Source organism: Salvelinus sp. IW2-2015, unplaced genomic scaffold (genome assembly GCF_002910315.2).
Source record: "Salvelinus sp. IW2-2015 unplaced genomic scaffold, ASM291031v2 Un_scaffold1663, whole genome shotgun sequence".
In the NCBI taxonomy this organism is placed as follows: Eukaryota; Metazoa; Chordata; class Actinopteri; order Salmoniformes; family Salmonidae; genus Salvelinus; species Salvelinus sp. IW2-2015.
This window is the reverse complement of record NW_019943069.1, coordinates 56,347-65,737: the sequence shown is the minus strand read 5'-3', so window position 1 is coordinate 65,737 and position 9,391 is coordinate 56,347.

The following is a 9,391-nucleotide window of genomic DNA, read 5'->3' as shown; positions in this document are numbered from 1 at the left end:
GTGAGGAGAATCGGCCGCCAGTTTACCAGTCCAAGTGTTGCATGGTAAGTCCTGAGTCCCGATTCCATATTAGGTATGCACATCTTATGAGTCATGGGTTTAGATAGCCTACACGGGTGAGGGTGGTGTGGATATCCACAGTCCACTGATTCTCACGTTCTTCACCTGCTGTCAGACATCATTTTCTCCCCCAAAATATACATCTGCTCAAGCAGGGAAGAAATAAACTAGTCGCTGATGCTGTCAAAACGAATGACCAGCGCTCCATAAGAAGTACATGAAGACGTGTGTGGTGTGTGTGTCGTGTGTGTGGTGTGTGTGTGTGTGGTGTGTGTGTGTGTGTGTGTGTGTGTGTGTTGTGTGTGTGTGTGTGTGTGTGTGGTGTGTGTGTGTGTGTGTGTGTGTGTTTTCTTTGCTTATTTAAGCTGTTCTTGACATAATATGGACTTGGTCTTTTACCAATAGGCTATCTTCTGTATACACCCCTACCTTGTCACAACACAACTGATTAGCTCAAATGCATTAAGAAGGAAATAAATTCCACAAATGAACTTTGTAGGCCGTCACTGTAAATAAGAATTTGTTCTTAACTGACTTGCCTAGTTAAATAAAGGTTAACTAAAATAAAAAATAAAAAACAAGGCACATCTGTTAATTGAAATGCATTCCAGGTGACTACCTCATGAAGCTGGTTGAGAGAATGCCAAGAGTGTGCAAAGCTGTCAAGACAAAGGGTGGCTRCTTTGAAGAATCTCAAATATAAATAATATTTTGATTTGTTTAACACTTTTTTGGTTACTACATGATTCCATATGTGTTATTTCATAGTTTTGRTGTCTTCACTATTATTCTACAATGTAGAAAATAGTTTMAAATAAAGAAAAACCCTTGAACGAGTAGRTGTGTCCAAACTKTTGACTGGTACTGTATGTCACAACCTTCCTTTATAGTGAGGGTGCTATTGTAAAGAAAGTTTGAAAGGAGAGGGAATTGCCACCCCAGTCCAAACGGACTGATCTGACTACAATGTTGGCTTTCGAATCTCGATGATGTCAGGGTATAAGAGACCACATCCCAGTTGAGTCAACTAACCGGCTGTGTTCCCTCTCTTCCTCTTCCAGGTAACCCTCTCTTCTCTTGGACTCTGATCTGCCAGGCGACACATCCCAACATGCGGACCTACTACTTCTGCACAGACGCAGCCAAAGACATGGAGTCTTGGATGAAGGTGATGACAGATGCTGCCCTGGTGCACTCTGAGCCTATCAGGAGGTTTGTATTCAATCAATCAATCAATCAAACAGACGCTTTGTTTTTCCATTCACTCAAGATGTCTGTAGTAGCAAAACAGAGACACTATTTCCCATTCATGTGAGCTGTGATGCTCATATTGTCTTTTAAAGGCAATTTAGCTCCTGAAGTGGGAGGAATAAATTAATTTGATTTCATGCGAGTGTTTGAACGATGGTAACCTCCTCGATAGAAATATGAAGGAGCTGTTCTGTTTCACTTCTCTTTACTCGTGTGTTGTGTGAGCTCTGTTAACGGCGCTCCTCGTGTTGTTTAGGAAACAGTCTCATCGACCTCAGCATAGTCCTGTCCTATAGAGGGCTACAGAAACACTTGCGCTTCGCTGTTACATAACCTGGCAGTTGTCAAAGCCTTAATATGGGGAGGATAACTCTCGTGTGTGTGTTGTTGTTTGTTGTGTGTCCTGGATGCACGATGCAGGTGTAGCATGAAGGATCATTAGCTACAGTACATGCTGTTACTGTGTGTGAACTGTGGGTGTGCTGTGTGTGTGTGTGTGGTGTGTGTGTGGTGTGTGTGTGTGTGTGTGTGTGTGTGTGTGTGTGTGTGTGTGTGTGTGTGTGTGTGTGTGTTGTGTTGTGTGTGTGTGTGTGTGTGTGTGTGTGTGCGCGATAGATGCGTCATGTTGGGGAGGGGGAATTAGAGCGAAATAAGTCACCTGGCAACCTGCCTTCGCTACACGGGTGAGCAGTGTGTGTTGTGTGTGTGTGTGTGTGTGTGTGTTGTGTGTGTTGTGGTGTGTTGTGTGTGTGTGTGTGTGTGTGTGTGTGTGTGTGTGTGTGTGTGTGTGTGTTCTGTGTCTGTGTGTGTGTGTCTACATACGAACGAGAGGGGACTTAAACAGTGTGTTTTCTAATTAATCTGGTTAGCTAAATGAACAGGTGACTCTGGAACAACGCTGCTGCCAAAAGGCTCTCTGGTCTTTTACTGTTTACGACAAGAGAAAGACATCTCCTTTAAATACAAATACTCATCTCATTTACACACGAATACGCATCTCATTTATATACACATGCTCATCTCATTTACATACAAATGCTCATCTAATTTAAATACAAATACTCATCTCATTTACATATGCATACTTGTCTCATGTATACACAAATACTCCGCTCATTTATATACAAATGCTCAGTTCATTTACATACAAATACTCATCTCATTTACATACCCATACTCAGCTCATTTAAATACAAATACTCATCTCATTTAAATACTCATCTCATTTAAATACAAATACTCATCTCATTTAAATACTCATCTCATTTAAATACTCATCTCATTTAAATACAAATACTCATCTCATTTAAATACTCATCTCATTTAAATACAAATACTCATCCTATTTCATACTCCCTGTACCCTTTCCCTTGTCTTTCTTTATTAAAACCTGATGGGTAGTTGGATACAGTCTTACAACCCCCAGAAGACAGCAAAACAACATTCTCATGGAGCCCCACAGCTAAATATACTCCTGATCAGCCAGTCAGTGGTGTGAAATGCAGCAAAAACATGCCTGATGAGGTTATGCAGACACGGTTTTCATAGGGCCCCATATGACTTTTATAGAGTTGGAGCAGAGWCAGACAGTCAGACAGACAGAGGGCYGTGAAAGACATTATGTGTGACTACTGCCATTTAACGCCAACGGCCTGTGGGTGGAAACTGGAAAGGCTGTCAAGCAGTGTCAGATTGGTCTCTCTTTCCTTCTTCTCTATCTCACTCTCTCTCTTTGTCTCGGTCTCTCTCTATCTCACTCTCTCTCGATCTCGATGGGTTGTCTTAGTTGATTTGACCTTGAGCTCATTCAAGGCCAAGGACCAATGATATCCATTACGGCACCTACCTGTTGAGCAGATATGGTGTCTGTGTGTGTGTGTGTGTGTGTGACCCCAGAGAGATCAGTGAGGGGTTGCCAGCAGGTCTGAGCGGTACCTTCAGGGATTGTCCGTCTGGACTGGAGTCAGATAGTCAGAGCCAATAGTTGATTGGACTTCTCTGGTTTCCCTTGTCTCTAGGCCGGCAGCTGTATCCCAACTAGCCCCTACCGGGATCACTTTCCCTGCAGCTATACTAGTAGAAAAGTAGGACACAGTGTCAGAGACAGACTGCCTGGTGTGCCAGATGGGTGTKGTTTGCACTTTTGTGACTATTCTCTTGGTCTATTAAGCCAGGCAAGCTCAATCCAGCCTTGATAAAGTACTGGTATTGTAAAATACTGTATTATTTGTTTGAGAGCTGCTGCCGCCATACTATATTATTATTACAGCAGTGTCCGCTGGGGCACGTTCTATATGGTATATTCTGACTGGGGAAATGAAAGGATTTAATCTGGTATCTGGTATATCCTAATCTGGTATTTAATGGTATCTGGTATATCCTAATCTGGTATTTAATCTGGTATCTGTTCGAAAACATTGTGACTAGTTTCCCTGGTGCCTTTATATCAGCCTGGTCTGATGTAGTTATTACAACTCTATGTGAAGTGTTGCCCTGTCTCTGTCTCTGTCTGCTCTCTCTCTCTCTCTCTGTCTGCCTCTCTCTCTCTCTCTCTCTCTCTCTCTCTCCTTCTCTCTCTCTTCTCTCTCTCTCCTCTCTCTCTCTCTCTCTCTCTCTTCTCTCTCTCTCTCTCTCTCTCTCGTCTCTCTCTCTCTCTCCTCTCTCCTCTCTCTCTCTCTCTCTCTCTCTCGTATGCCTCTCCCTCTCTCTGTCTGTCTCTCTCTGTCTGCCTCTCTTCTCTCACTGTCTGCCTTCTCTCTCACTGTCTCTGTCTGTCTCTCTTTCTGTCTCTCTTCCGTCTCTCTCTGTCTTCTCTCTCTGTCTCTCTCTCCCTCCCCTGTCTCTTCTCTCCCTTCCCTCTGTCTCTCCTGTCTGATGTCTTAATTGTTTTTAAATGTATCTTGTATCTCTGACTTGGCTCTCATGTTGTTTTCTTTCATCCTTCCTTCCTCCCCTTGCCTCCTCCTTTTCATCTCTCCCTCCTCCTCTCCAGCAGGTCGCTCAAAGTGGAACAGTGCGGTCCTCAGGATGTCAGTAACCATGTTACCCAGAACCACAGACCGGTTCTAACCCGACCAGAGATCCAGAACAACGAGCGGAACCGGACCGAGGTCGACAGCGAACATCACACCGTCGCCGCCATAACCACGGTAACCGCCGTCACTGCCGAGGAGGAGGAGGACAGGAAACAGCGTGACGCAGAGCGCTACGGGTTTCAGAAGGAAGGGGCGGAGAGGGACCGGCCGCTCACTAAGATCAACAGCATCAAACTAGAACCAGATCAAGCTTCTGCTGTACCTGCTGACATCACACCAGACGGGCCCTACAGAGCCCCACAGGTAAACACAAACAAATATGAGAGCAGAGCACAAGCTCAAAGTCAGCCATACCCTACCTAACAACAGTGTTAAATGAACAGCTAAGCTGTGACTGACCCTGGTATTTACTCTAGGATAGTGATCATGACTGTCCGTTTGTTTCCTTTTATGGTACAATGCCTTCAGGAAGTATTCACACCCTTTGATTTATTCAACAATTTGTTGTGTTACAGCTTGAATTCAAAATGGATTAAATAGCTTTTCTTCTCTCACCTATCTACACACAATACCCCATAATGACATCACAATACCCCATAATGACATGACAATACCCCATAATGACAACACAATACCCCATAATGACAACACAATACCCCATAATGACATCACAATACCCCATAATGATAGTGAAAACACATTTTTAGAACTTTTTGCTAATTTATTGAAAATTAAATACAGAAATACAGTACCTCATTTACATAAGTATTCACACCCCTAATCAATACATGTTAGAATCATCTTTGACAGTGATTACAGATGTGAGTCTTTCTGGGTAAGTCTCTAACAGCTTTCCACACCTKGATTGTACAATATTTGCACATTATTATTTTTTAAATCTTGAAGCTCCATCAAGTTGGTTGTTGATCATTGCTAGACGGCCATTTTCAAGTCTTGCCATAKATTCTTAAATCAAAACTGTAACTACGCCACTCAGGAACATACAATGTCGTATTGGTAAGCAACTCCAGTGTATATATGGCCTTGTGTTTTAGGTTATTGTCCTGCTGAAAGGTGATTTTATCTTCCAGTTTCTGTTGGATTGCAGACTGAACCAGGTTTTCCGCTAGGATTTTGCCTGTGCTTAGTTCTATTCCATTTATTTTTATCCCCAAAAAACTCCTTAGTCTTTGCCGATGACAAGCATACCCATAACATGATGCAGTCACCACCATGCTTGAAAATATGAAGAGTGGTACTCAGTGATAGGTTGTGTTGGATTGGCCCCAAACATAACGCTTTGTATTCAGGATATATATAAAGTTAATTTCTTTGCCAAATTTTTTGCAGTTTTTCTTTAGTGCCTTACTGCAAACAGGATGCATGTTTTGGAATATTTTTATTCTGTACAGGCTACCTACTTTACACTGTCAATTAGGATAGTATTGTGGACTAACTACAATGCTGTTGATCCATCCTCAGGTTTATCTTATCACAGCCATTAAACGATGTACCTGTTTTAAAGTCACCATTGGCCGCATGGTGAAATCCCTGAGCGGTTTCCTTCCTCTCTGGCAACTGAGTTAAGAAGGACACTTGTATCTTTGTAATGACTGGGTGTATTGATACACCATCTGAAGTGTAATTAATAATTTTTACCCATCTACCAATAGGTGCCATTCTTTGTGAGTCATGTTAAACACTAATATTGCACACAGAGTGAGTCCATGCAACTTATTATGTGACTTGTTAAGCACATTTTAACTCCTGAACTTATTTAGTCTTGCCATAACAAAGGGGTTGAATACTTATTGACTCAAGACATTTCAGCTTTTCATTTTTTAGTAATTTGTAAAAATGTCAATAAACATAATTCCACTATTGTGTGTCGACCAGTGACACAAAATGTAAATGTAATACATTTTAAATTCACGCTGTAACACAACACAATGGAAGGTACTGTATACCATATGGTAATATACAGTACATGTATCATTACTAGTGGCGACTTTGTTAATTGTACATTGGCGCTGTAGTCTTCTATTGTAAACACCAGTTATTCCAGAAAGAGATATGTTGTCATTCTGCCATTTGATGACAGTTGAAAATGTCATCGTTTCACTTTAGCTGAACGGTGCGGGAGACCAGAGCCCAGGGGAGATGATGACCAACCCCCAGCCCCATCGGACCCCCTCTATCCAGGGCAGCATGACCCCCACCACCCCCCAGTACCCCCACGGGGAGCCTGAACCCAGGACCCTGACCAGGACCAACTCCATGCAGCAGCTGGAACAGTGGGTCCGCACACAGAGAGTACGCAACCAGGATGATGACACACACAGGTGGGTGTGGATGTGTGAGGATGGGGGGGTGGGTTTTACGTTTTTGGACTTGCCAGATAGTGAAATATTGACTCTTTCCCTAGATGGAACAAAATATTAGAGACAGAAAGATTAGAGACTTTTCTTATCCCATATCCCAGTCCAGTGATGTATTGTATTAGAGTCTGATCTGAGTCCAGTGATGTATTGTATTAGAGTCTGATCTGAGTCCAGTGATGTATTGTATTAGTCAAGACTAAATACAATACATCACTGGACACTCCAGATCAGACTCTAATACAATACATCACTGGTCTCAGATCAGACTCTAATACACATACATCACTGGACATCAAGATCAGACTCTAACACAATACATCGATGGACTCAGAGCAGACTCTAAACTACACACTAGATCATCTGGACTCAGATCAGACTCTAATACAATACATAGCTGGACTCAGATCAGACTCTAATACAATACATCAATGGACTCAGATCAGACTACTAATACAATACATCACTGGAGACTCAGGAATACAGTACAATACATCAGTGGACTCAGATCAGATCTAAACAATACATCACTGGACTCAGAGATCAGACTCTAATACAATACATTCACTGGGACTCAGAGTAGACTAATACAATACATCACTGGACTCAGAGCAGACTAATACAATACATAACTGGACTCAGATCAGACTAATACAATAACATCACTGGACTGATCAGACTCTAATCAATACATCACTGGACTCAGATCAGACTCTAATACAATACATCACTGGACTCAGAGCAGACTAATACAATACATCACTGGACTCAGAGCAGACTCCTAATACAATACATACTGGATCAGATCAGACTCTAATACAATACATCACTGGGATCTCAGAGGCAGACCTAATACAATACATCACTGGACTCAGATCAGACTCTAATACAATACATCACCTGGACTCAGAGCAGACTCAATACAATACATCACTGGACTCAGAGTCAGACTAATACATACATCACTGGACTCAGAGCAGACTAATACAATACATCACTGGACTCAGATCAGACTCTAATACAATACATCATGGACTCAGATCAGACTCTAATACAATACATCACTGGACTCAGATCCAGACTAATACAATACATCACTGGACTCAGAGCAGACTAATACATACAATCACTGGACTCGATCAAGACTCTAATAAATACATCACTGGACTCAGACAGACTCTAATACAATACATCACTGACTCAGAGCAGACTAATACAATACATCACTGGACTCAGAGCAGACTCTAATACAATACATCACTGGACTCAGATCAGACTCTAATACAATACATCACTGGACTCAGATCAGACTCTAATACAATACCATCACTGGACTCAGATCAGACTCTAATACAATACATCACTGGACTCAGAGCAGACTAATACAATACATCACTGGACTCAGAGCAGACCTCTAATACAATACATCACTGGACTAGATCAGAATCTAATAAATACATCACTGGACTCAGATCAGACTAATACAATACATCACTGGAACTCAGATCAGACTAATACATACATGTGACTCAGATCAGACTCAATACAATACATCACTGGACTCAGAGCAGACTCTAATAAATACATCACTGGACACAGAGCAGACTCAATACAATACATCCTGACTCAGAGCAGACTAATACAATACATAACTGGACTCAGATCAGACTCTATACAATACATCACTGGACTCAGATCAGACTCTAATACAATAATCACTGGACTCAGATCAGACTCTAATACAATACATCACTGACTCAGATCAGACTCTAATACAATACATCACTGGACTCAGAGCAGACTTAATACAATACATCACTGGACTCAGATCAGACTCTAATACAATACATCACTGGACTCAATCAGACTAATACAATACATCACTGGACTCAGAATAGACTCAATACAATACATCACTGGACTCAGATCAGACTCTATAAATACATCACTGGACTCAGATCAGACTAATACAATACATCACTGGACTTCAGATCAGACTCTAATACAATACATCACTGGACTCAGAAGACTAATACAATACATCACTGGACTCAGATCAGACTCTAATACAATACATCACTGGAGTCAGATCAGACTAATACAATACATCACTGGACTCAGATCAGACTAATCAATACATCTGGCCTCAGAGCATGATCTTAATACAATACATCACTGGACTCAGAGCAGACTCTAATACAATACATCACGTGGACTCAGATCAGACTAATAACAATACATCACTGGACTCAGAGCAGACTTAATACAATACATCACTGGACTCAGGATCAGACTCAATAGAATACATCACTGGACTCATTTTCAGATCACTAATACAATTTCACTTAGGACTATCAGATCAGACTCTAATCACAAGATAATCAATGGTTGGGACTCAGATTGCAGACTAATTCAAATAATATTGACTCACTGCGACATATCACTACATAGAGCTCAGATCAACTCTCTAATAGGACATACCATCACTGGATCTTCTAGACAGACATTATACTATACATTCCACTGGACTCAGATCCATACTCAATCAGATATACAATCACTGGACTCAGATCAGACTCTAATACAATATCATTCAGCTGGAGCTCACGATAGACTCTACTCCAAGTACATAACTGACTCAGAGCCAGCTATACATACATCACATGG